This window comes from Bicyclus anynana, chromosome 12 (genome assembly GCF_947172395.1).
Source record: "Bicyclus anynana chromosome 12, ilBicAnyn1.1, whole genome shotgun sequence".
Lineage (NCBI taxonomy): Eukaryota > Metazoa > Arthropoda > Insecta > Lepidoptera > Nymphalidae > Bicyclus > Bicyclus anynana.
Genome location: NC_069094.1, coordinates 1,705,721 through 1,731,634, shown reverse-complemented (window position 1 = coordinate 1,731,634; position 25,914 = coordinate 1,705,721). Strand labels below are relative to the sequence as shown.

The following is a 25,914-nucleotide window of genomic DNA, read 5'->3' as shown; positions in this document are numbered from 1 at the left end:
ACGTATTCACACAAAAAACAGATTGCCTGCGCCGATCTACCAACGCTTATCTAACAACGGTACTGGGGTGTGATTCCGCAATCTTATACTCGTCGATGTAATATTCGCCTACAACAAATTTTATTAGAATTCGAATTTTATTTCTATGGGATGTTAAAAACAAAATGTCGCTGACAACGACGTCGCCATGGAAATGAGAAATGTCACATAACTGTTACTATAAAGAATGCTAATTCGCGCAGATAGTTTAGTCTACGCCGTTATACTTGTTTCAAACCAACGCCGAACGTGGTCGACAAGTTTCGATCTTTCGATCAACGATGTTATATTGTGTACGCTTGCTTTATGTAGCGGTTATCTGCGCGGACCAGTACCGATAAGCGCTGGATGATCGGCGCTGTCGACCTGATTTCTACGTGAATACGCCCTTATGTGCTTTTCAGACTGAACGACATGCTAAAGACTGAAATTGACATTCGAATGTTTGGTTCGGTAGACTATACCTTTACTTCACCCTCTCTTCGTTACATCAATGTCGATCTTCATCCTTCGCGCCGACAACTTCGTATTCCATACGTAGCCGTGTTGCATTGTAATGTAGCTGTACTTTTCAGACTGAACGAAGCGTGAAAGACTGAAATTGACAGCACGCCATTTGGTTTGTAGCTTACAAATATAGGTAAGTCCTCACTCCTACACTTGCAATACGTTCTTTCAAGAATCAAGTTTTAACATTTCTGTTATTTAGTTACTTCCGCGACTTCTTCCACGTTTTTTACAAATCCCTCGAGAACCATGGATTATTATTTACGAAGTGATAGGATATACTACATAACATAATATTTACTACTAGCTGACGCCGCGCGGTTTTACACGCGTGGTTCCCGTTCCCTTAGGAATACAGGGGTAAAATATAATCTTCCTCGATAAATGGGCTTAAATTCCTTACAATGTAAGATTTTGTTAAATCGGACCAGTAGTTCCTGAGATTAGCGCGTTCAAACAAACAAACTCTTCAGCTTTATAATATTAGTATAGATATAACTTAATATAAACTATGAAATAATGACATACAATAAAATCGATTTATTAATTTTTAATTTCCGAAGCAAATAAATTCACGGGATTTTTGTACAACTTTCGACCTTCAGTGTGAATCGCCCTTAACGGAAGAAATAGCTTTCCCTTTCTATGGAAAAACATCGCAAGTGACACGTACCTTCCTATCCACATACCTACATGTATTCCGGTTTTACCATACACTACTAGTTTCCAGTTATCAACTGACTATCCAAAACAAGGCCCGACGTGTGTTTTTTAACGACAAACAAGAATTGGACTGCGGACTTGATGTTAAGTGTCGATGCAGTCTAAAATGGTGGAGCTAGCGAAACGCGAGCGACATTATAAAAACTTGTACATTGTAGTTTATTGAATGCTAGAATCGGGCGCACTTCGACTAAAGATATTTATCACTACCGTATTTGAATGATTTGACAAGATTATGCACAATCCCTAGACCGTGATAGCTCAGTGGACCTCTGTCTTCAATTCGGAGGGTGTACATTTGACTCCGGTTCGAGGAATGCACCTCTAACTTTTCAGTTATGTGCATATTTTATGGAAATTAAGTATCACGTGTCGCAAACGGTGAAGGAAAACCATCGTGAGGAAACCGGCATTCTTGAGAATTTTCTTAATTTTCTGTGTAAAGTCTGCCAATCCGCATTAGGCCAGTGTGGTGGATTATTACACATCTGAATAAAGAGGAGACTCGTGCTCAACAGTGACCCGAATAGGGCTTGACAATGATGATGTATGGCATCCTGCCTGATTGGATGAACCTAAATCATAGGTCCAGTGGTAGGCCTATGTGGTACCGGATCATGCGATTCTGGTATCGAGTCTGGGGTTCAAAGCCCGCTAACACTAATTGCAGGAAAATTTAAATAGGGGTTGAAAGTTTGTATGGAAAGTCCTTCATTTTTAGAGCTACAGTTATAAAAATTTGTCCATAAATCATGAAAAAAATACGAAATGTAATGTGATTCAAGAATTTTTATAATTCGCCTCTAAAGGGGTAAAAAATTTACATTCACACGAGACAATACAAAAGTTTCAGACGGACAAAGTCGCGAAGTCGCGCTAGTGTTAAAATAAACGTATTTTTCTTTTCTTTTTTCATTCACCCTATAGGACAGCTTGTCTTACAGAAACCAAGAAGAAAAAACATTTGCTTATTAACCCAAGTTCATTAGCCACTGGCACTCGGTTATTATTTAAGGTTTAATTCAGAACAGAATCGGCTGCAGTTGCTAGTTTAACATTTAAGTCTGTTAATTAAGCTGTTCTTAGTGAGGCTAATACCCGGGGACGTGGCCGGGACAACGCCCTCTGCTTGGCGAGGTAGATTCTACTACGATAGCAACTTTCAACTTAATAATAATGTTAAATTTCGCTTCAAAGCTTTTCTGGACAAAGACCTTAATGAAAGTAATAATTTATAAACATACTAGCTCACCAGCCAAACCGTATTATGTCATATATTTCACTAGGTGACGCCGCGCGGTTTCACCCGCGTGGTACACGTTCCCGTAGGAATACGGGAATAATATATAGCCTCGATAAATGAACTATCTAACACTGAAAGAAATTTTTTAAATCGGACCTGTAGTTCCTGAGCGTTTAACCAAACAAACAAACTCTTCAGCTTTATAATATTAGTATAGATTCATATAAAAGCACTAAAATCGCTATTAAAAATGGGGGTGGAAGTAGAAGGGTGAAAAATACATACTTCCCATCTCTGTCAAATTTATAAAAAAAAAAAATTAAAATTGCATTATGGTATGAAAATGAAGAACTTTTTCGTCTGAAAGCTGACATGAACGAAGTGCTTCGTAGTGCTGCTTAAAAAGAAGATATGCCGGTCTGAAGATATCGGCGTTTTTCTACTATAATGGTGAGAATTTTTGGCATAAAAATTCTTTGGAGGATTACCAAATTTTTCAATTATGAATTGTTTAATGCATTTCTACCACGATGATCGACAGAACGTATTATGAGTTATAAATTTTTTTTTAAATATACCAGGTTAGGATATACGAGTCAAAAAGGTACCTATTATTATTATTCAATATATTTCGTCTCCAAAACATTTTTTTTAAATGTGTGTGTCCAAATATTCAAATAACTCCGACAAATCTGGATCACACCCCGAAAACGAACAGAGTCGCCGGCAAGACAAGCATTTTTTATATTAAATGAAAAGTTAACATCCAGGTAATCAGATAGATTACCTGATTGGACGGACTGTGGAATGGTGGAGAACCGTCTAGGGGGGCGGAAATCGAATCGGTGGCGTTTGCCGACGATTATGCGGACTTGTAATGCAAATTGAAATGGAAAGTAAACGCCGTCGCGTCCCGCCCGTTTTCCGTGCGATGAAAAACTTGCTATCATTGCAAACAGATCGGAGAGGTATTTATTTGCGTGTTTAGATTAAAAATTTAATAAAATAAAGATTTCCAATGTGCATTCAATTCAATTGAATTGTAACAATTTACCTAGGTATATTAGAATTTAAACTATGGTGAGTGTTATTCATATTAATTGATTATGAAACACGGCTAAAACTCACGTGATATTAGGTCACCTACCACTCAACCCCTCTCCCAGCGCGCAATGCGAGCAGCAGCACGTCGCGCAGCCGCTTCGCAGTTTGGATCGTGCCGCGATGCAAGAACCAGCTCACGACTAAGGGCCCCGTATGGGTTCGAAACTAGTCGGGCATACTCCGACCTAATATCACGTGAGTTTTAGCCGTGATTCATAATCAATTAATTTTACCTATAATATTTTTGACGACAATAACGTTTTGACGAACGACAACCGTACTTTGTTCTAATACAAACTTTTGTAGGTACATAATTTTCGCCAAACATAAATCAGACGTCTCTGAACACGAGGCGTAAGCCCATTAACATTCACAAAATAAGGTACATCTAGCTATTGCAGACTCTTAGTCCACATAAAACAACCCCAGGCAGACATATAGACATGTTCAAAATATAAAAAAATGCAATAATTAGCATACAACAACTCATATTTACTCACTACAAAGACAAGTTTAATTAAATGTTTCCAGTTGGAATGTTTACCCGGTCTTTTGCCGCCGCTTTTAATAAAATTGTAGCCCGCGGGCGCTCTTTACCTGAAACAATACAAAAAAAGAAAATTATACCTAATGTCGTTTTGAAGGGTTGAAAACATATATATTTTTTTCTTTTATCATAAAGCTTAATGAGTTTTCTACTTTTTGATTAATATTCTAAACTACAGATCGAGCGCGTGTTTGTCCACGTTGAATTATCTATACTAATATTCTAAAGAGGTAAAGTTTGTAAGTTTGTAACATTTTGTAACGGGTAATCTTCGGTACTACTGATGGGATTTCAAAAAATATTTTTGAGTTTTAAGAATTAGGTGACCGCCTAAAATTAATAATACGTATTTTTACAACTGTGAGAGAATAGAGTTCCATAGATAGATAGAAGTATCATAGGGGTAGTGTAGAGTTATTTAGGATAGGGTAATCATAAGGGTAGAGTAGGGTTAGGGTAGGTGTATGCTTGGGGTAGGGTAGAAGTATTGTAGGGTTAGGGGTAGGGTAGGGGTAGGCTAGGGTAGGTGTAGGGTGGGAGTAAGGTAGGGTTGGGGTAGGGAAGCAATGCACATAAGTAAAAGCGGAGCTTGACCGGGTCCGCTTTTAATTTATTTTGAAACTTTTTTGTTGGATATAATAACTACAATAACAGTACGAGTATGATCGATACTGAAGCCTAAAATACTTATTTGTTATTTATTGTCTGTCCATCTGTCTTTTTGATCGGGTATCCCGCTGATACTACTGAATGAATTCAAATGAACTTGGCACGATTTGGTGATCCATATCTGATAACAATTGCATTAACAGATATACTGTATTGTAATTTGTTACAAAAATCTAAATGTTTGAAGTCTTTCTTACTAGATGGCGCTGAACGTAGCTACATCGCGCTACCGTTTGTTCGTATCAGAAAGTACAACACGTGGAGTCGTCGACCGTCAAGTATCCTTGGTCACAAGTCCATGGGTGAGTGTTAACTAACATAATTTTTTCAAGTGCAACGAATGAACCTTCGTGTTCATACGCGCACTTCAGAATCAGAACTTAAATAATAAAACTAATTAATTAATTTTAAGATATGTAATATGTATATGTATATGTTTTAGCCGTATTTCATAATCAATTAATATGAATAACACTCACGATAGTTTAAATTCTAAAATATGTATATGTCTTTATAATTTTATTTATATTAATTTTCTAAAACAACTTACCACACTATTATCTAATATCTATAAGACTATATTATGATGGCAAAAGTTTGTGTGTGTACTGTATTGGTGGAATTGAAATAGAATTTTACTCTGGATTAACACATAGTTTACTTATATCTGATATCAACTAAATACGATAAAACTGATATCCACGCGGACGAAGTCACGGGCGTCCGCTAGTAATATATATTTTAGAGTTATAAGAAAAGTTATACCTACAATAATAGGTTACTTAATACAATCGCCTCGTCCCATCGTGGTGCTGTCCTGGGTTTTGTGCTAAGAAATACTGTTCTTTTCTTTCTTCCAAGAAATTTTCAGTAAAATTTCTCAACTCGGGAGTTCGGAAATTGAAGGTGTTACACCTCCGTGCTACCGAGAGCATGTTAACTATTGGTATTCATTAACATCCCGTTTGACGTTTAATACAACAATACTATACGTATATAGTAGAACAGTATTTCTACGAATAATATTGTGTGTGTGTGAGAATTTATTCCAAAGATTAAATATCTTTCATGGAAAGGAGGCTTTGATATAAAGCTTCTATTACAATTCATATTACAACATAATAATTGCACGTCCGGAACTGGCAAAATTAATGAGCATAAAGTTTTCATCGTTATTCCTTCCCCAAATTTGTAACGAGCGTTAACTTTAACCGTTTATGGGGCCATTAAAGACACGTTTAATCGTTTCAGGAAGCCGTCGAAGTGAAACCTTGCGACGGAGGTATGTGGAAAACATCGAATATAGTAACCAGTTGCTTCTTCTTCTTTTTCCTTAACACCTTTTTTGTCGCTGGGAAATGCGAGCCATTTAAGATACGTTTAATCGTTTTAGGAAGCCGTCGTAATGAAACCTTGCGACGGGAGTATGTGGAAAACATCGAATAAAATAACCAGTTGCTTCTTCTTCTTCCTTAACACCTTTTTTCTCTCTGGCAAATCGTCCCAGAGAATACACGGACAGAACTGCGCAGTCTACGACCAGGTATGTGCGACTCGCTGGCTAATCAGAATACCCAGTAAAACCCAGCGACCTATGTCATATTTGGACCTACATCTACGGACCCTTGCTGAATACCCCTCAGTATTTAGCAAGGGTCCGATTGATTGTAACAGGCTATATATAAGTGACAAAGATATTACACAGACGATTGTTAACAAGGGCTTATAATTATTACTTACTTAACGGGTCGCGGTATCCAAACTTGTAGGTAGTATTTGATAAGAGCTCTTAGTTAACGGTGGTAGCTGTTTCAGATCCACATGTGTTTTCCATAGGAAGGAGGATATGATGTATTGAATATCTCTGGAAAATTTTCTACAAAAAGAAATACACAAAATGGGAATTGAAGCAATAATCTCTTGATTCATGTTGATTTTGTTAAAAATATATTCTTTTTAACCAATCTTTGAATTTTACTTTTTATAGCTTAGGATTTATCATAAGCAGAATGGGAATTGAAAGAGAACAATTAACGCGGTCCAATAGTTATAAATATGCAAACGAATGGGAATAGCAATCTGTCCGTCCGTTGGCACGGCGGAGCGATTGCATAATCAAATATAACCGTTGACCGGGTAACCCCACCTCATTTGACCTCTTTAGCAATTGTCATGTGTAGGAATTGATTTCTGTGATTTGCGGTCTACTGTCGGGTCATTCTATCTACAATACTAACGAGAACTTACTGCAAATTTATGTTTGATTAATTTGGTGACTTTCTGTACGACAAGGTTTATAGAAGCAGGTAAGCTTTATAAGTTGACTGACGAACGAATCATATAGCTTCCGCATTCTGCTGAAAACTATGGCTCCCGTTTTTTCTGGTTCTAGTAATTTAACAAGTTTAGTTTTTAAATCCGTCTATTTACTCTTTGAAGCGCTGCATTTGCTTTAGTCATGAGAGTATTTTATGTTTGGGCTACAGCTATTAGTGCCAAGTCATCGGCAAAGCACACTAGTTGAAGCCGTCATCCTGTTTTAGGCGGAAGTAAGTAGGCGACATGTAAGACCATACTACTATCCTATAGAATAGCAGCGCACTAAATTTTCGAGATGAAGTTTATTCTGTCAATTGACCCTAATAATTGATTGGTTGAAATACCTTGATTGGTTTCTACGCGATCGTAACCCGTGGCTTTTGGGATAAATAAGCTCGTTTTTATTAAAACGGCACTCCCGAAGGCATTCCGTGTAAATTGCTTCCAAGTTGCATTCTATTGATTTAAAGAACCAGTTCTCGCGAAAGTTTAGAGCAAACTGAACTGCAGAACTGCACAACATTAAACAAATCCAATGAGTTTCTCAACTAGCGCTGGCGGGGAAGTATTCTCGACTACTTTTATAAACAAACTTCGATGCCAATACGGATTCATTGGACGTTATTTTACTTTTCCTCTTTGTTGAATCTTCTCTATCTGAGTGAAATTATGATGAAGTCAATCGAGCGGAATATTATCACTGTTGCATTGTTGTTGTTGAATTGGAATACGGAAGTCGGTATTCCTTTTGTTGAATTAGTTTGATTTATGCGCCTCACTTGAGAAGAGCTAGCAAGCTAGAGTGATGGAAGGCATTACCTTTTCATCGTATGATATTCTGTTGGGATGGGATTAAATTTTTATTTACATTCCATTTGAGACGATTATATTTTATTTCACGAAAAATTAGGGTTTGAATGTAAATGTATCATCATTATCTTTTAATGATGATACATTTCAAGTTTAGTTTATTCATTCAAGTATGGCATGGCAGTTTGGGTGTTACTAACTTGAAATATATATGTATGCACAAGGAAATAATACTGTATTCCTGACCTAAGATATATACCAATCGGTATCAATATGGAACATTAAATCGCCTGGTCTTCCACTCGAACAGACTAACTAAACAAAATAGTTCCATCGAGTTTGGAATATGCTATACAAATGAGAATTTCCCTTTGCAAACACTCTGGTGCTACATTTTAGACTATAAACTGTTAGTTTCTAAGGAACCGAATGTATGTACGTACAAAAACGGAACCCTTATATTAAATACATAATAAGTAAATATATTCTGGAATGGCACAAACCGCAAAACGCAGAGCTTTTCGACCCCTACTAGGTGGAAAGATGACATCAAGAGAGTGCAGGGAGCCGCTGGATGCCGACTCGAGACCGAGGTGTCCATGCAAGACGTCCATCGGCTAATAATAATGATGAAATATATCTTTCAGCTACAGCTCTCTCGATATTGACCAACTCCATCGCTAGGCTACTATGTGACTGCAGATTTTACAATAGTCATTGTGGGTTCAATTATGTGATAATAGACGTTAGTCGCCCACAAGTTGTTAACAGGAGCGCGGGCGGCCGAGCGGCAACGTGACATTGAGCACAGGAAGTTGCAGATTGCTCGCATTGTTGTCGGCTAGGGAAAACATAGAAAATCGATGTCATTAGCGAGATAATGTGAAAAATCTAAACCAAACCAGTCTCTCCTTTAAAATTTTTGATTGTACTAGTTTACCAGCCGATAGTCAGTGGCGTGCATAAGGTTTTTAATCAGGGTTATCACACGATACCAATACAAAAGCGAAAATTCCTTCTTCAACTACAACAAATGAAAGGTAGACAATTCCATTTAGCATCTATGAAGTGCACCCCACTGACTACCAAGGAAGGTTAAGACCTGAACAGAGTAATACTTCTCAGGGCATACGAGTATGTACTCGCCCACTGTAAATACTGCGCTGTTCTGTCAGAACTTATAGGTAGGTATGTGTCTTGATCCTCATGTGTCATGCCCTCTGAGAGCCTATGATAGCCAGGCCTTCTGCGCTGTTCTGCCAAAACTAGAGGTAGGTATGAAGTGGCTTATAAAGTCTTAAGTGGCATGTTCTTGTCATAGTGTAAGAGCCAGTGTTTCCAGACTTTCCTCATTCTACAAAAACTGAAAGTTGAAAGTTCGCCACAAGCTCTCGTTCAACAACTATCTCTCTCGTTCGACAAGTAATCAAAGTCTCAATTCTTATTGTTTTAACAAAAACTATGTATGCCAACATGGGCTGTTTTCATACAGTCATGCATAAAAAATCATATTGTCTGAGTATGATCAATCCGCCCCTATACAAACATATTGACACACACTCCCAATAAATACAAAAATCACAGTAATATCATTCTTCATGCGATACTGTACGAGTATGATAAATAAAGTGGCTTGTTTCATCTCACTTTGTTGACGCATCTTACGAGGGTTATTGAAACGATCCGTCTACCGAGATGTTTATAAAAGAGTAGACGTTATCCTTATGCTCGATTATGGCATATTAAAGTAAGTATTTGTCCTGCGTTCGTCTAATTTTATTGCTATGAAAAACATTTGCGGAGAGTGGTAAATAAAACTAAAATTCACTGTCATTATTTTTATTTTAAGAAAACATTATAAAATACCTTTTATTTCTTCCTAATAGTAAAATAAATTCCCTTTTTATTCAGTCACTTAAAAAAGTAAATATTGGGATTGATACACTTCATTATTTTAGTTTTAAAATATTACTTATTAATATATTTTTTTACATAAAACTTGTCAATTTTTTAACTGACTTCTAAAAAGGAGGAGGTTCTACGTTCGGCTGTATGTATGTTTTATTATATCTTTTAATTGATTCTGCTGATTGTATGACTTTTAAATATCAATAAGGACTTTCAAATAGAAAGTCATACATTACTCTTGCAACAAGCTTGATTCATCAACCTGTAAGACTACTAGAAAGACATTAAAAAATCCTCGTCTATTTATAGAACGTCATAGTCATACTCAATAGTGTTTTGATACGAAATATTTGTCTCTCCTATGCCGTAATCATATATTGGGTTTGTCAAAGGAGGAAAAAGATTTATGTAAAATAGAGTAGGGTCGTCGTATTTTATCTTGTAGCCTTTTCAGGAATATTGTATCGATTTGCCTTCGGTGCTCGATACGAAAACATTTTCTTTTTACGGCGCTTATAAATATTGGTATTTTGTCAACGGGTAAAAAATATTTATATCTAAACTAATATTATAAAGAGGTAAAGTTTGTAAGTTTGTATGTTTGTAAGTTTGTAAGTTTGTAACATTTTTTAGGGTAAAGGTAGGGGTTGGGTAGGGTAGGCGTAGTGGTAGGGTAGGGGTAGGGTAGGGTAGGGGTAGGGTAGGCTAGGGGTAGGGTAGGGTAGGGGTAGGGTAGGGGTAGTAGTATAGTTGACATCGAAATTTACGCGGACGAAGTATAAATAAAATAGGGAACTTTCATTGTGGTTGTGGTGATAGTATTACAATGACATGTTTTTAAATCATCTTTTTTTACTTTTTTTATTTAACTCTGTTGTCTGTCTATCGGAGATCAGCCTCTGGACCACAATCCGATCAAATGGTTGCTTTATATCGTCTCTGGCCCTTCAGAAATGGCGACCCCGCACCAGAAAACGCAGCGCCCACTAGGTGGACCGAAGATATCAAGCGGGTTGCAGGGAGCCGCTGGATGCTGGCGGCTCGAGACTGTTTTGTTTGGAAGTAGTTCACGCAAGAGGCCTATATCGAGCAGTGGACGTCCATTGGCTGTTTATGATGATGATGATGATGATAAATCTTTGATGTAGGAGTGAGTAGATTACTATACGTTTGCCAGTCATTCAAGATGGCCAAACACACTAATATAAATAATTTTAGACTTTGTTAATATTAATTTATTAATTAACTTAACAGTTATCTCACCTCATTATTAAGGCGTTAAACACTTTAACTACCGGATCAGCTGACCGCAAGCCAGTAAGCGATCCGAAGCCAATCTCCTTTGAATATTGCACGCTGCATTTCCCTCCCTCTTTATGTTAACGCTAATAGTTTCGTGACCTGTGAACGACACGATTTCACTACAACATTATACCATGTTCTAGAATTACTTAAACGTAGTAGTATCTGTACTAAAATTAGTAAAGGCAAGTGTACAATCTATTATAGATAATTCATCTGTATGAAATCTGTCCCTTCGTTTGTTACCAGCGAATAATTAGAAGTTTGGAAATCCGTACAAAATACCAATGTTAGATTGAAGCCGATAGTGCCAATATAGTCTATACTAATATTATAAAGAGGTAAAGTTTGTAAGTTTGTAAGTTTGTCACATTTTTTAAATGGGGTAATCTTCGGAACTACTGGTCCGATTTTAAAAATTCTTTCACCAGTAGAATGCTATATTATCGGGGAGTGCTATAGGCTATATTTTATATTGGTATCACATATATTAGCCGAGTTATCACAGTTTTTGTCATACAGGTCGGACCGAAAATCCTCTTAGGCAGACTTATTCGCATGCGCTGCCTTAACCATTGTGTAAAATTGAAATTAATGTATGGAGGCTTTATGTATCTTTAAAAGTTCTACAAAAAAGTCCGCGACACCATATACCTATCTTCTATACATTAGCAGATATAGTACCTTTTGTGTTTTAAAAATTATTAATTTTATATACTTAGGTTTGCGTCATTATTTATGCTACTTAACTTAAATCCTTATCAAAATAAATTATTTAATAATCACAAGGATGTTATGGAGATAAGATTTGCCCTTTATAGTATGTTAATTAGTTAAATAGTTTCGGAGATAATACAAAATTTCTAAAAGGCGGAATGCCGCTTATGTTTAAGCGCCAACCGCCAAATTAAGTTGAACCTTCCGCTATAGGTTTCTACGTATTTTATAGGGATCAGCATTTTTGGTTACTAAACTCTATGTAGGCGTTTTATCCATTTACCAATAGATGGCGTTGAGCAAAAACACCATATTTTTGTACGGCGCTAGGGAGATTTATGCCGACTACATGATGATCGAAATTGATTGTTCATACATTGGTGTTGGCAGGGTTCCCAACTTAGGGGTTTTCCCCCCAGATTTAGGGGGCAAATAAGTAAAATGGGATTTTTTTAGGGATTTTTTGACTCTTTAATATTTTTAAATTGATGATAATTTTAATATTTTTTTCTTGACCTAGCGACTTATAACGTCATCTAATACGTTATTCTACAACCACTCTGAGGCAACTGACGGCAATTTTCATCGAATAAAAAAAAATGTTAAATTTATTCATTGTCAACATGATTGATGTATGATTTCAAAAAATCTGAATCTTCAGATAAATACGTAATATTTTGTCAGTATTAAATATAGACTTTTGAAACATATTACAGCATAATATTTCTAAATTATTATGGCTTTATATTTTTTAGGGGGACAACTCAATAATTAAGGCGATTTTAGGGGTTTTTGACACAAACTTCAGGGATAAATATTTTGGAGAGTTGGTAACACTGGGTGTTGGTGATAAAAATTTACTTAGATTTTGGCAAGTCGATGTTAATTGTTAATGATTATGTTCTACTTCTAGGCACGTACCACGTAGGTAGTTAAAGTTAGCTAGGTACTGTTTGTCTGACTCTGTCTATTTACGTATTGTATTTGCTTTTTAGATTTAGAAATAGAGATTAGAGACATGCTTTAAGTTTTAATTTATAGTTTAGATACGTCGTACTTTCTTTGTTTAGGTTCAGGACCAGGTTCAGGTAATCAGGTTTAAACTTTAAATTCAAATAAATAATTTGTTATTTTATTTTATTCGTTTCGTTTCGACTTTCGACTTTCGTCATACGTATTTCGTGTAATTAGTTATTATTTCGTTTTATGGTATTATTTCGATTGTTGTGTATATAAATTAATTAAAACTTAGTAAGTGTAATTATAGTGTTTTGTGTTAACTTAATTTTGTAAAAGATATACATACGTAGTCTTTACTAATATTATAAAGAGGTAAAGTTTGTAAGTTTGTCACATTTTTTAAATGGGGTAATCTTCGGAACTACTGGTCCGATTTTAAAAATTCTTTCACCAGTAGAATGCTACATTATTGGGGAGTGCTATAGGTTATATATTTTATATTGGTATCATATGTATTAGCCGAGTTATCACAGTTTTTGTCATACAGGTCGGACTGAAAATCCTCTTATACAGACTTATTCGCATGCGCTGCCTTAACTATTGTGTAAAATTGAAATTAATATATGGAGACTTTATGTATCTTTAAAAGTTCTACAAAAAAGTCCGCGACACCATATATCTATCTTCTATATATTAGCTGATATATAGAAGAAAAAAGGCGTTTTGTGTTTTAAAAATTATTAATTTTATATACTTAGGTTTACGTCATTATTTATACAACTAAACTTTAATCCTTATTAAAATAAATTATTTAATAATCACAAGGGTATTATGGAGATAAGATTTGCCCTTTACAGTATGTTAATTACTTAAATAGTTTCGGAGATAATACAAAATTTCTAAAAGACGCAGAAATTCCACTATATGACGCCCGGCGCTTTCATTTACGTAGTTCCCGTTCCCGTGTGAATATGGGGATCAAACATAGCCTTGGACACTCGCAAATAACGTAGCTTTCTATTGGTAAAACAATTTTCCAAATCAGTCCAGTAGATCCAGAGATTACCTCCTACAACCACACGAACTTTACCTCTTTATATTATTAGCATAGAAGTCTCTATTTCTCTTGGTCATACCACCACTCTCGAAGGACTGGACCGATTTTGCTAAGGGTAGGAGTAAGATAGAGAAGTTACAGGGTAGGTTAGGGTACGGGTAGGGAAGCGTAGGGGTAGTGTAGGGGTAGGGTAGGTTTAGGGCCGGGTTTAGGGTAGAGGTAGGGTAGTGGTAGGGTAGAGGTACGGGTAGGATAGGGAAGTGGCAGGGTAGGGGTAGGATAGGCGTGAGATAGGGGTACGGGTGGGATAGGGGTAGGAAAGGGATAGGGTACGGGGAGGGTACGGGTAGGATTGGGGTAGGGTCGGGGCAGTGGTAGGGTTGGGGTAGTGATAGGGTAGGGGTATGGTAGGGGTAGGGTAGGTTAGGTTAGGTTAGGGGGTAGTAGTAAAATTGACATCGAATTTTACGCAGACGAAGTCGCGGGCGTCCGCTAGTACATAATAACATACAGTAGAACCCGTTTAATACGATTTCGCAGAACTCAACTAAAAATGTGGGAAAGCTTATTATAAGGGATATGGGTGGGGGATATTGAAAAATATAAAGACTTATTACGCATACATAGTTATAAAAATTAGTGTAATTGGTGTAATGACTACCTAATTATGCTACTTAAAGTAATCACTTATTCTGGTATGACGAAAAGATTTTGATGCATTAGCAATTACGAAATTTTCAATAAAATTTTACTTTTGCAGTGCGTCTTTAAAATTTTCTTTTAGAATCGCATCATGTCAAGGGTCGTTTGCTGTCAGGGTTTTTCAATTCTTTAATATATCATGTATTAGTCTTGTCTTGCAACCATGTTTAAGGACCTTTATGATGTTCTGATCTATCTGTTGTAATTTATTTGTCACATTTGGAATTACGCAGGTGTGACATGAAGGCGTATTAAACGGGATGATGAATCGTATTAAGCGTAAGTAAATTTATGAAAACATGTCTCAATTTGTGGGGACTGGTGTAAAATGACGTATTATGCGAGAAATCGTTTTAAGCGTGATCGTCTCTAGCGGGTTCTACTGTATATATAATACCTAATAATTCCTAGCCAAGTTAACACTAGAGATTAGGCAACACAGAAGTGTATTCCTTCTGAAGAAGAAACAACACCCATTCACAGTTTCTAGCACAGGCAGCTAACTGTCGAGTGTGGACGTTGAATGAATTACAAAAGCTCGACCGCCACTCGGTAAAGTAAACGCGAATCAATCAACGTATCAAACGGCTATTTCCGCCGAGGTCGAACATCTCATTTCTACCCGCACTATTTATTTTCTCAAGATAATCCGCTTCTTTTAGACAAAATGATCGAATCTTCTACATATCAAAGTCAAATTCAAACTCTTTACACGTTTCTCAACTGTCTTTGTTTTTATAATATGTTTACATAATATGTTGGTAAATAAATAATGTGTAAAAAAACTGCAACTTTAACAAGATGTTATTTTAATAAAAAAAGTATTGTATAAATACCGATATTTTGGGCTTATTTAGTTTAAGTAAAGTAAGATGGCTATTTGGTTGGTTTTTAATTTCTATACAGTAGAGTGGAAGTAGGCATACCAGCCCAATATCACTATAACCCGCTGAAACATTTTTATTTTTCTAAAAACTGGAATATTCTTTTAATAAACTTCGTCTAATTTTCTTACCGTTTTATATTATAACATCCTTTTTTCGACTCATTCATCTTAACTCCTAAAACAACTCTACTTGACTCAAAATCACATTCTTGGCATTTGAACCGTTCCACTTGAGTTGTTTGGTGACGTACATTGTTCCTCTCTCACCTGGAAATTTGATCCTTTTAATTAATCATCCGCAAAGAGATTTAGTTCAGCAGTAGAGAGGATAGTAGAGATGTATTTTCAGCTGTAGTTAATCAGTACATACGTTTGGACATACAATTACTTTACACATTATACCTTAGTAAATGACCTTACACTTATCTCTTTGTATATGTACCTACGTATTGTTGTTTTTGTATAAAGTTCCAATGAATGTCGAGTGTCGACTGAATCTAAAGATTTTTAGTAGTCAACATCAGACCTAGTTATTATGAATTTGAGTTGATTCTATTCTAGTCGCGGATTAAAATTACGATATTTTTTAGAATGCGCGAGCGACTACTATACATATAATGTAAATATGATACATGTTTTTCTTCTCGCAGTATCAAACCAGTAAAATGCATTATTGAATGGTTTTCAACAGGGCTTATTTTAAATATAATAACTATAATCGTGGCATACACTACACTTCTATATTCCATATATTTCATTATGTATAATGCAACCTTTTCTTTCGTTTTGTTCTGTTAACCTTTGCTTTCGCATACCACAGAATTACTGTTATAATGTCCTATCTGTTACAGTGGAATTTTCTATCATATCTCTGATCCGTCAATCCCTCCAGCTAGGTAGTGATTAATTGTTTTCCCCGCGACAATAACTCTCGAAGCCCCCTCTTAAATGTGATCGGCAATTCCACTTAGTACGCCATTATTGAAGTTGTTCTATGACATGAAATATCACGCGAAAACAATGAATTTATGAAGGATCTTCAAACGTATCATACAAGAGGTTATAATTTCAATTATACCGATTAACTGGATGGCTTTGGCGGTCCATATAATCGATTAATAACGTTTTATTAATAAATAAAATAACAACCATACTGACTTATCTCAGCTAGAGGAACTAGAAAATGAACCTGCATAATATTTTTTGAAATTGCTTGAGTGACTGAAGGCAAGGGTTTTTGAATAGTGTGCGTTTCTAATGATTAGTTATGATAGAATAATCGAGGCACCTAGCTCCAATAATAATAATTGCTGGATATTGAGATTCCAAAGAATCAGAATGAAGGTGCGATAGGGTGTTAACACTTGACAGCTACAGTTTACAGATTACTTAAATAATACACTATGAAATAAGCATTCAGTGCTTTGAAGTTGTTAATCAACTAAAAGGGTTTCAAAAGTTCCATACATCCCGTCGTCGCCTGAGCACAATCCAAGCGGGACAGTATATAACGCGGAGGCATTTACCGGGACGTCCAGGCGGGACAGTATATATCGCGCAGACATTTACCGGGACGTTCGCGGGACATAAATAACGGCGACCCTCGCCGCGGGACGCACACCTCAGCGCAATTTTACGCTCCTCTTGACCCCATCAGCATTCGCAGCGTGTTTCCTTTATTGAAACCTTACATCAAGTACGTATACAGGCTTTGTGTTTGTGGAATGGATGTTGTGAAAATGTCGAGTTTTTGAAAGGACATTTCGTGTAGTGGTTTTCTTTCGGTTGCTTGCTTGTCGGGCCGATCGTAGATATCCTTTGTATCCTTGTAAGTAGAACTCTACTACTCTATAAGTAATTTGCTTGGTATTCATCATTCATCAATTGCACATAACTGAAAAGTTGGAGTCCATGCCCCAGACAGGGTTCGAATTTGGCCCACCGAATCGAAGGCAGTGTTATATCCACTGGGCTATAACGGCTCTTTCGTTTCCTATAATATAATTCATGATAAAATGTTACAAAAGGTAGGCGATGGGTACCTTCTTCGTCTAAATAGCTCTGTTACATAGAGCATTACTGCCCCTATATTTTAGATTTAAATGAGTAGATTCAATGTGTAATGTGTAGACTACACACGACGCAACAGATCGGCGACAAATCGCGTATAACAAAACATTACTGGACGACAGACGTATTCAAAACCTCTTGTACAAAGGACTATCGTGTATCTTGCGATTTGACTAGCTACGCGCTAGTCCAATCACACCAACAGAACATAGTCTCAGTGCTCGTATTTGTAGATCTAAATTCGGCCCAGCCTCTGGCTTTCTTAAGTAAGCACGTTAATCCGTCCGTTTCGAGCATTATCATTAACATCCGGCAATAACCGTTACTTTTAAAAGACGGAGTTCGTTCCTAAGATCGCCAGCTCGCATTAGATCAGTCAAGTAAAGCGTGTTTACAATACTATACTCCGCGCCAGGAAACAAGTCCCGTAGACGCGGCGCTAATGTCTTAATGGCGCTTATTGTCATTTGGTAATGGCGATCTTATTGTCATTTGTGTAAGGCGCTGTCAATTTTAGTTCAGGTTTTTGCCACGGGACTTCTTTCGTTGCGCGGAGTCTATGTCCTATCTATAGGTTTGTCTGTATGCATGCAGTTATACGCAAGCAGTGTTTTGCTATTCTGTGGTTGAAAGCGACGTTGCTTCTACGTGAAATTCAGTTGATTTAGGACGTCCAATCGCAATAAAACACTGCCTATTATGTTATTGTAAGCTCTATTTCTAATTGAAAATCGCATTTAAATCTAATACATGCGATAAACTATACAGGTCAGACAGATAAATAAAAGGTAGGCCCCAAAAAGTATATCTCTGAACCAAAATTTAATCAAAATCCCGTTGAACTTAGGTTTGGGTGGGAAAACACAAGTAAGTTATAAAGAGTTAATTATTTCACTCTTAAATAAAAGCTGCTGTAGAACTTGTGGAGTTGTGGATACATCCACTCACACCATCAGGCAGTATTAATTAAGTTTTCCGTTTTAATGCAGAGAAAAACAATTTCCAAATATAACAGACCCGTAGCGTAGGGAGCGTTGTACGGGAAAAACAATCGAAATATTAAAATTTAAGGAACGTCTCGTCCCAACTCTGTCCATGACGTCCGTTGTGAGCCAACAATGGTCGTCAACGTTGGGCCCTCCATTGTCCATCACCGTTCTGACGTCTTATCGCAACTAGAGTTTTCTGTGGCGCAAGTTACAAGTGTTGATTGTATAGAATTGAAAATTTTACCGGAAAAGACACACTCGTACCTGAAACGAATATTTTATGCTAACCACACACTATCCAATAAGCTCATGTTCTTGCAGCGCAAAAAACTGATCTGACAGGCACGGGGACTTATTGCATGACGAATGGCAAGATTAGCATTCCAAAGATTCACCGTACGAGTTCATCGTGAGACATGGAATTCCTAAGTCTCCGCTTCTCCGCTCATGTATGTTGTTATGGTTTTATGCTCTGTCCCAGCCAAATTTGATAAATTAGAAAAACTAAAAATGATTTTTTTATACTATACTGGCAACTGAAAGAAAAATAAACTAGATACTTTTTTCGTTGCTATTTTTGATCAGTAAATTGTTTGTGATGCAATTTGTAACTTTTGGGATTGCCTGAAAACAAAGTAATTTATAATAATGAGAGTACAATTTTGCATGTCGGTAAACGCTCTTCGCTTATGTATTGCGCCAAATCACAAAGCTAGCTCAGTTCATTCACAGTTTTGCTGAGCGTTTCCTTTTGGAGCCGACCTAACAGAGATACTGGATAAGATAAGCTAAACTCTTTGGCCCAAAAAGCTCATACAAATGTCTGAATAAGTGAAATTAATTATCTTGGGTACTGACCTTCATTCTGTACTCACACTTGAATAATTTCAAGATAATCCGAACATTTCATTATAATAAATTATACATGAAATCTCAATTTGTTTGGAAAACTCTGGTATTCTGGCATTATTGGAGAGCTAACTATAATATAGTCTTTGAATTGTTAATAAAGCATCAAAAATGTTAGGGTACCTATTCCGATCATCAAAAGATTTCACTCAATTAAAAACAATTAAAATACTTTACTGTGCTTTAGTTAGAAGCAATCTTGAATATGCATCTCAAGTATGGAACCCTCAATACGATGTGTATATTCAACGTATTGAACGAATCCAGAAAAAAATTATACGATTTCTTAAATATCGATTTAAACTACCATCTACCATGAGCTATGAATCAGCGTGTGCTCGAATGCACCTACTTCCACTATCTATAAGAAGGAATATTAATGACATCACCTACTTACTTAATATTGTAAATAATTCGGTTGACTGTGGCCTGCTCCTCAGTAAATTATATTTCAGAGTCCCAATTAATACTCATCCTCGATCACATTCAATTTTGTGTAAGGCGTCTGCGCATACTAAATTTAGAAACAATTCTTATATACCTCGGTCATGTCTTTCTTTTAATAAATTGAGATTGACTGACCAAGAAATTGACCTCTTCTGTACCTCGGCTACCACTGCCCGTAAATCACTGGCCACACAGTACTTTAACTTGTATATGTTAAGCTAGCTTGTTTACTTATCAATTTAGTTTTGTTGTTTTTGTTTTCTCTTTCGACTTTTATATTATTGTATCTCTATTATTATTATCATTATCTCTTTTTTATATTGGATTATGTTTTATTGAAGTATGTTTTCCTTGCGAGCTTGCTATCTAATATGTAAAATTTATTTGCGAAAACTTGTAATTGGCTATAATCTGTTTTCTATGTTGTTACTTTTATTATCTTTGTATTTAGCTGTAAGTTTTCCTTTCTAAATAAATAAATAAATAAAAAAAAAAAAAATGAACCTAGGAACAAAATATTTATTAATCACCATTCTGCTCAAACGTTGTGTATGTGACCATTCATGGAGAGTGCTTAATTGAGAGAGTGCTTGATGAGCGAATCGTGGTGGTGGCGATTTTTCCTTCCAAGTCATCGTTTCCAGTCTTCAAAGTTACATTAGGCTGTGAATCTTTTTATTTTTAAAGTAAACCTACTACTAACTTTATAAAATGATAAAAAAAAACAACCTACGAGTAAATTTTTGAAAAATCGAAATCAATTGAAATTTAATGGAGCTTTGAAATTATGAATAAAAGAAAATAAGTAGATATTATAATTATTATAATTATATGTTTCATTCTATCGTTTTGCAAACGTTACAGGACAAACAATGTTGTTTATCTAAAGAGACCCCAAAACATATTTCATTAAAGGACAGAGTCGTAATTCAAATTGGATCATCAGACGAGAAATTGTCTTAATTTAAGGAAAATATACTCCCTACAGGATATTTAACAAAACGGCTTCTCTTTTTAGGGTTCCGTGCGTAATATAGCAATTGTTTTGGAGGTCCAGTGGTAGCAAGACTATGCGATTAGGTGAGGTCCTGATTTCAAAACCTGAGTCAGGCTATGAAATATTGGGATTTTCTGCCTTCCAAAGAATTAGCAGCAGTAGCAGACTTGGTAAGTTGGTAGTATGACAACTTCGAGATTGTGTTGTGTTCGAGATCATCAGGATTGTGACATTACAGAGACGACAAATCTTATGTCCCTGTCTAACCAATAACTCTGAGCTAGCCAACTCGCATCAGAGCAGAGAGATGGGTCGAAAATTTAAATCTCTAAATTAAATTTACTTATAGAATAGTCAAGGCCTGTACTCTGTAATGGGCCATTAAAACTGGATAATGATGATGATCGTAATACAATAATCGCAACAATGAAACAAGCCTAGCTTGAAGTTTATATTTGTTTCTTGTCAAAAACAAGGCTATGAACTCGAGAGCACGCTTTTTGCGTTTTTTCTGTCAAAATATATGTCGGGACTATTTCTTGTACGATTTAAAGCTTTTTAAAGTGCATTTGATCTCCACTTAACACTTAGGTGTAACTAATCATTTCCGTTTATAGTTAGTTTGTCTTTGTGTCAAAACTTTGAAGAATGAACTTTAATGTTACGAATTAAAAGTTAGTAAATACACTAAAGGCCGGTTTTACCACCTTGTGATAGTAAGTGTCAGATAGTTCAACCGCCAGTTTTGTCATTTTCTTACTTTACGACAAATGACAAATACAACACTTGTGAATATGCTATCAAATACGTATCATAAGGTACAGGAAACAGCCCTAAACCTTATAAAATTTTGTGAGAGTGTACAACTTTCAACCGCAAACGAATTAATCATATTTATCGATTTTAAAATGTATTTCAATACTAACAGCTCCGCTCGAGTAATTCATGAAAAACTTCCACAGGGTATTCCCCGGTGACCAAATATATTGAAATTGAACACGAAGAGCGTATTTTGGAATAGGTGAAGTAATAAATCTGAAAATTATTAACTTCGAGTCCCTTGTATTGCTATTATGTAATACTTAAGCCGAAATATATGCATGTTTTGTTGTAACTGCCTTTTTAACCAACTTCAAAAAAAGGAGGAGGTTTCTCAATTCGACCGTATATATTTTTCTTAATATTGTGTATTCCCTATTTACCCGCTTTCCATAGTAGGGTTATTTTTTTCGAGCGTATATTTAGATATTTCGACATATATTTATGAAAGGTTGGATTTAATTATGTTGCCGATTATTATGAAAATAACAATTTTAGTTTAATATTTTAGTTTAGGGCATACAGTAGTATTATAAGAATAGACGGCAATGTGTTAAAAACTAAACTGAAATAATTAAAAAATGTTGATTACTTGGTAATATTCGAAAATATAATAAAAATACAGTACGGAACCCTCATAGGAATCGAGTTCAACTCTCACTTCAGTCTTTTTTTGTTAGGGAAAATGTATTCGAAATTGGAAAACGAGGGGTGGTATTATGAAGTTCGCAATTTATTGAACCAATTTGCGGATTGCACCTGCTTCTTGCTTGCGCTAGAGACTTGACATGATTATATTCGAAACTCGGATGATACTTGTAGACTACTTTTATAATAGGCATCTTTTGTTTTATGAGATATTTTTCTTATTGAAATCACACCCATTTTTAATAAGATCGTCATTATATCATTATTAGCAGGCTAATTCACTAACTTTGACGTATGTTACTTGACAGTTGCACAGTTTGTTTGGTAATGTGTCCATTATTTTGTTATTTCTAAACATAAATTGAAAAAAAAAATACATAAAATGTATCGAACTGTTTGTAGATTTATGTTCTATTAATGATACTTAACTACGAAAAAAAATATCGGTACTAAAGTCCGAATCACCCTGTATATACTCGTACGAATTTAAAATTTTAAGTAACAAATGTCATGTGCGGTGCGTACTGACAACATTTTGTGGATATCATACAGGTATATATGACATTTCTCAGTTTATATGATATGTATTTTATTAAGTTGTTAATAAAGACCAAATTAGTGAATATGCCAGCTGGTCTAGGTTTTAATTCGTTAACAATATTAGTATCTATATTAAAGTAATGGAGATAAGTAAGGTCAAATTAAAGCTATCAGAATGCCAAACACGCTCAATTTAAGAAGTTTTTTATTAACCTCACCCGGGACTCGAACCTCATCTCACTTCGTCTGATAACGCGTAGCCGAACAATCCAACCGATCGATAATATAGTAGATATAATATGTATAATGCGTAATGAAATACTTTATTCAGAACCTGCCCACCAAATAACACCCAAGGCTTAAATTATTCAAAAGCATGTGTCTATTACGTTCGAATCGACAATTTGGATGGCATAATAATGTAGTATTCCGACTACGCAGGATAACATTCCTTATCGCTATACGAATAAGAATCATATTCACGTAACGCCAGCGTAAATGCCAATTTCCAGTTCGTAAATAAGTAATACCTATAATTAAACCTTCATCAAGACCTATATTATGTGTAGGCGGTATAGCAAACGGCAGACAAATTAATTCCACGGAACACCTATAGGAGTTGACTAATTAATTGTATGTAGACATAGAAATTGCACCTTATACAAAGACAGACATAACTAAACGCTAACTACAGACCGTACAAAACGCCTAAGGATGACGCTTTAGCTACTAAACTGTATTTTTTATGACGAGAACTTTAATTTACAATTTGATTGTTTTCAATATAAATTTATGTTGTTCTTATTGGTTTACTTTATCTATCTATTTATTACATAATATTAGGCATAATGTATCTTTTTACTAACAATTATTCGAAAAGTTCAGTATCTATACTAATATTATGAAGCTGAAGAGTTTGTTTGTTTGTTTGATTGAAGGAAGTACTGGTCCGATTTGAAAAAGTCTTTCAGTGTTAGATAGCCTATTTATAGGCTAGAAGGCCTAGAAGAGGCTATAGGCTATAAATTATCCCCGTATTCCTACGGGAACAGGAACCATGCGGGTGAAACTGCGCGGCGTCAGCTAGTTGAACATAAAGTGTATTGACGTAGACAATTTTGAATCAGCTAGTATACGAAATAAAGTCCAAACATATCTAAGATAGAATACATCTATTGGATTGAACACTATAAATAAGTAAATGTTCATTTGAACTTACTTTTGATACTTTTTAAACCGGTGTTTCTTTCTGTAGCAAATGAAGTAGTTATCGAAAACAAATCAATGGCAAATTTCTTCAATCTTCAAATCGAAACTAGTACTTATCTCGCAAAAAAAACAACTAAAAATATCTTTGCCGGAGAGGTAGTCAAAATATTTCGCCGTTCATGAATATTAAAACCGAACGGGTAGGTGTACCTGTAAGTGTACAGTGCTTTAAAAGTGCTAACGGAGTGCGTCACCGAGGCGCTACGTGCTTCCGCATACGTACACTTTATATCCACTCCAAGCCGTACCAATATCATTTAAATATACACAGTACGGGAGTATAAAGGACCAACATAGTGTATTTATAATTGTAGAATTCTAATTAAGGCTTTAAGATGAATTAAATTATCGCCATCAAAATAGGTTTCTGACAAAGGTTTGTTACACATACCATGACAATATTTTGCTTATGCCACTTAAATATGGTCCCCAAAATGTTTCATTGAATTCTACACACATTTTATTATTCGTCAGCTTATCATCTACTTCTTTTACACACATGTCCTCTTTCACACACTCTAACCATCTCTTCTTTAACCTTCCTCGCCTCTTGTGTCCGACAACTTTCAACTTCAACATTTTTCTGGTAATTAGACTTTAATCCCTTTACATCATAATTATGTCCATACATAGCCAAGCTTTTCGTCCTCCTTTTCTGTCACTGGTCTTCTTTAGTAGACAACTATTCGAGCCGTGCAACCGGACAACAAAACAAAGTTTGGCTATGCCAATCACCTCGGGTACTGCAAACGATAAAGACATGCTTTCGCCTTTCTTGGATGCGTCAAGGAGTTGTCAGTTAAAAGTCATAAACACAGCACTGTTTTACAACTGCAAGGTTGGGTTAGACACGAAAAATTGCGTAATCATAAAACGACGTCAAATGCTTTGTCAATTCCTTAACTCCTGTTAAAGGGAGTATAATTTATGTACGAGAGTAATTAAGCCTTGATTATCTCCGGAAATTTCAATGAACATTTGTATAAATACGACGACAAAGACAAAAGGCATAAAGTACATATCGTTAGCAATTATTCTTTGGAGTTTTCGGTTAACTCCTGATTAAAGTCGCTTTTCGTCTCTATTACGAGTATGAAACGCTTCTTTAATCTTTCCTCTTTCCATTAACACGAGCCTTTGTTGAATTTTGTTAATTGTCTTTATTCTTTGAGGTCATATTTAATTTCTGGCAGTGTGGATTTTCTGTTCCCGCGGTACTGAGTTTTCTTTTAGATGAACTAGGTATATTTAAGTATATAATACCTGTGTCTATCTAAGATAAACTCTATATGTTTAAATAAGACAAATATAAAATATAGCCTATGGCACTCCCCGATTACTATTCTACTGGTGAAAGAATTTTTAAAACCGGATCAGTAGTTCCGAAGATTATTTTCTTTACAAAGAATTGTTACAAACTTATAAACTGTACCACTTTAATATATTAGTATAGATAATAAAATTGTATGTAATGTAATACCACTTTATTTTAAAATTGTATGTAATGTAATACCGTATTCTGTTTCTGTTTAAAATGTTGTGTTTACAAACTTACGAATAGAAGTTTAAATACTATGTTTTTTTTCGTTTTCTCCTTACAAGACTTCAGAGTTTTCGCTTAAGTACTTCAAATATGAAAACACGTATTATCCTATACCTACCTTCGCACCTGTTTCCAAATGGCTGTCTCTGAGAATCTGAATTATTAATCTTCCATCAAATCTATTCCGCCC

At 35.6% G+C, this 25,914-nt stretch overlaps 1 protein-coding gene and 1 long non-coding RNA gene across 2 annotated transcripts in view; one reads left to right on the top strand and one right to left on the bottom strand.

The window, feature by feature from the left end:
* The window catches only part of LOC112050066 (centaurin-gamma-1A), a 300,795-nt gene that overhangs the window by 222,076 nt on the left and 52,805 nt on the right, over positions 1-25,914 (bottom strand). The gene's annotated exons all lie outside the window — the stretch shown is intronic.
* On the top strand, positions 5,031-7,048 carry LOC128198562 (uncharacterized). The gene is made up of 3 exons (XR_008251308.1): positions 5,031-5,134; positions 6,084-6,114; positions 6,226-7,048. It is a non-coding gene; the product is annotated as an uncharacterized LOC128198562 (long non-coding RNA).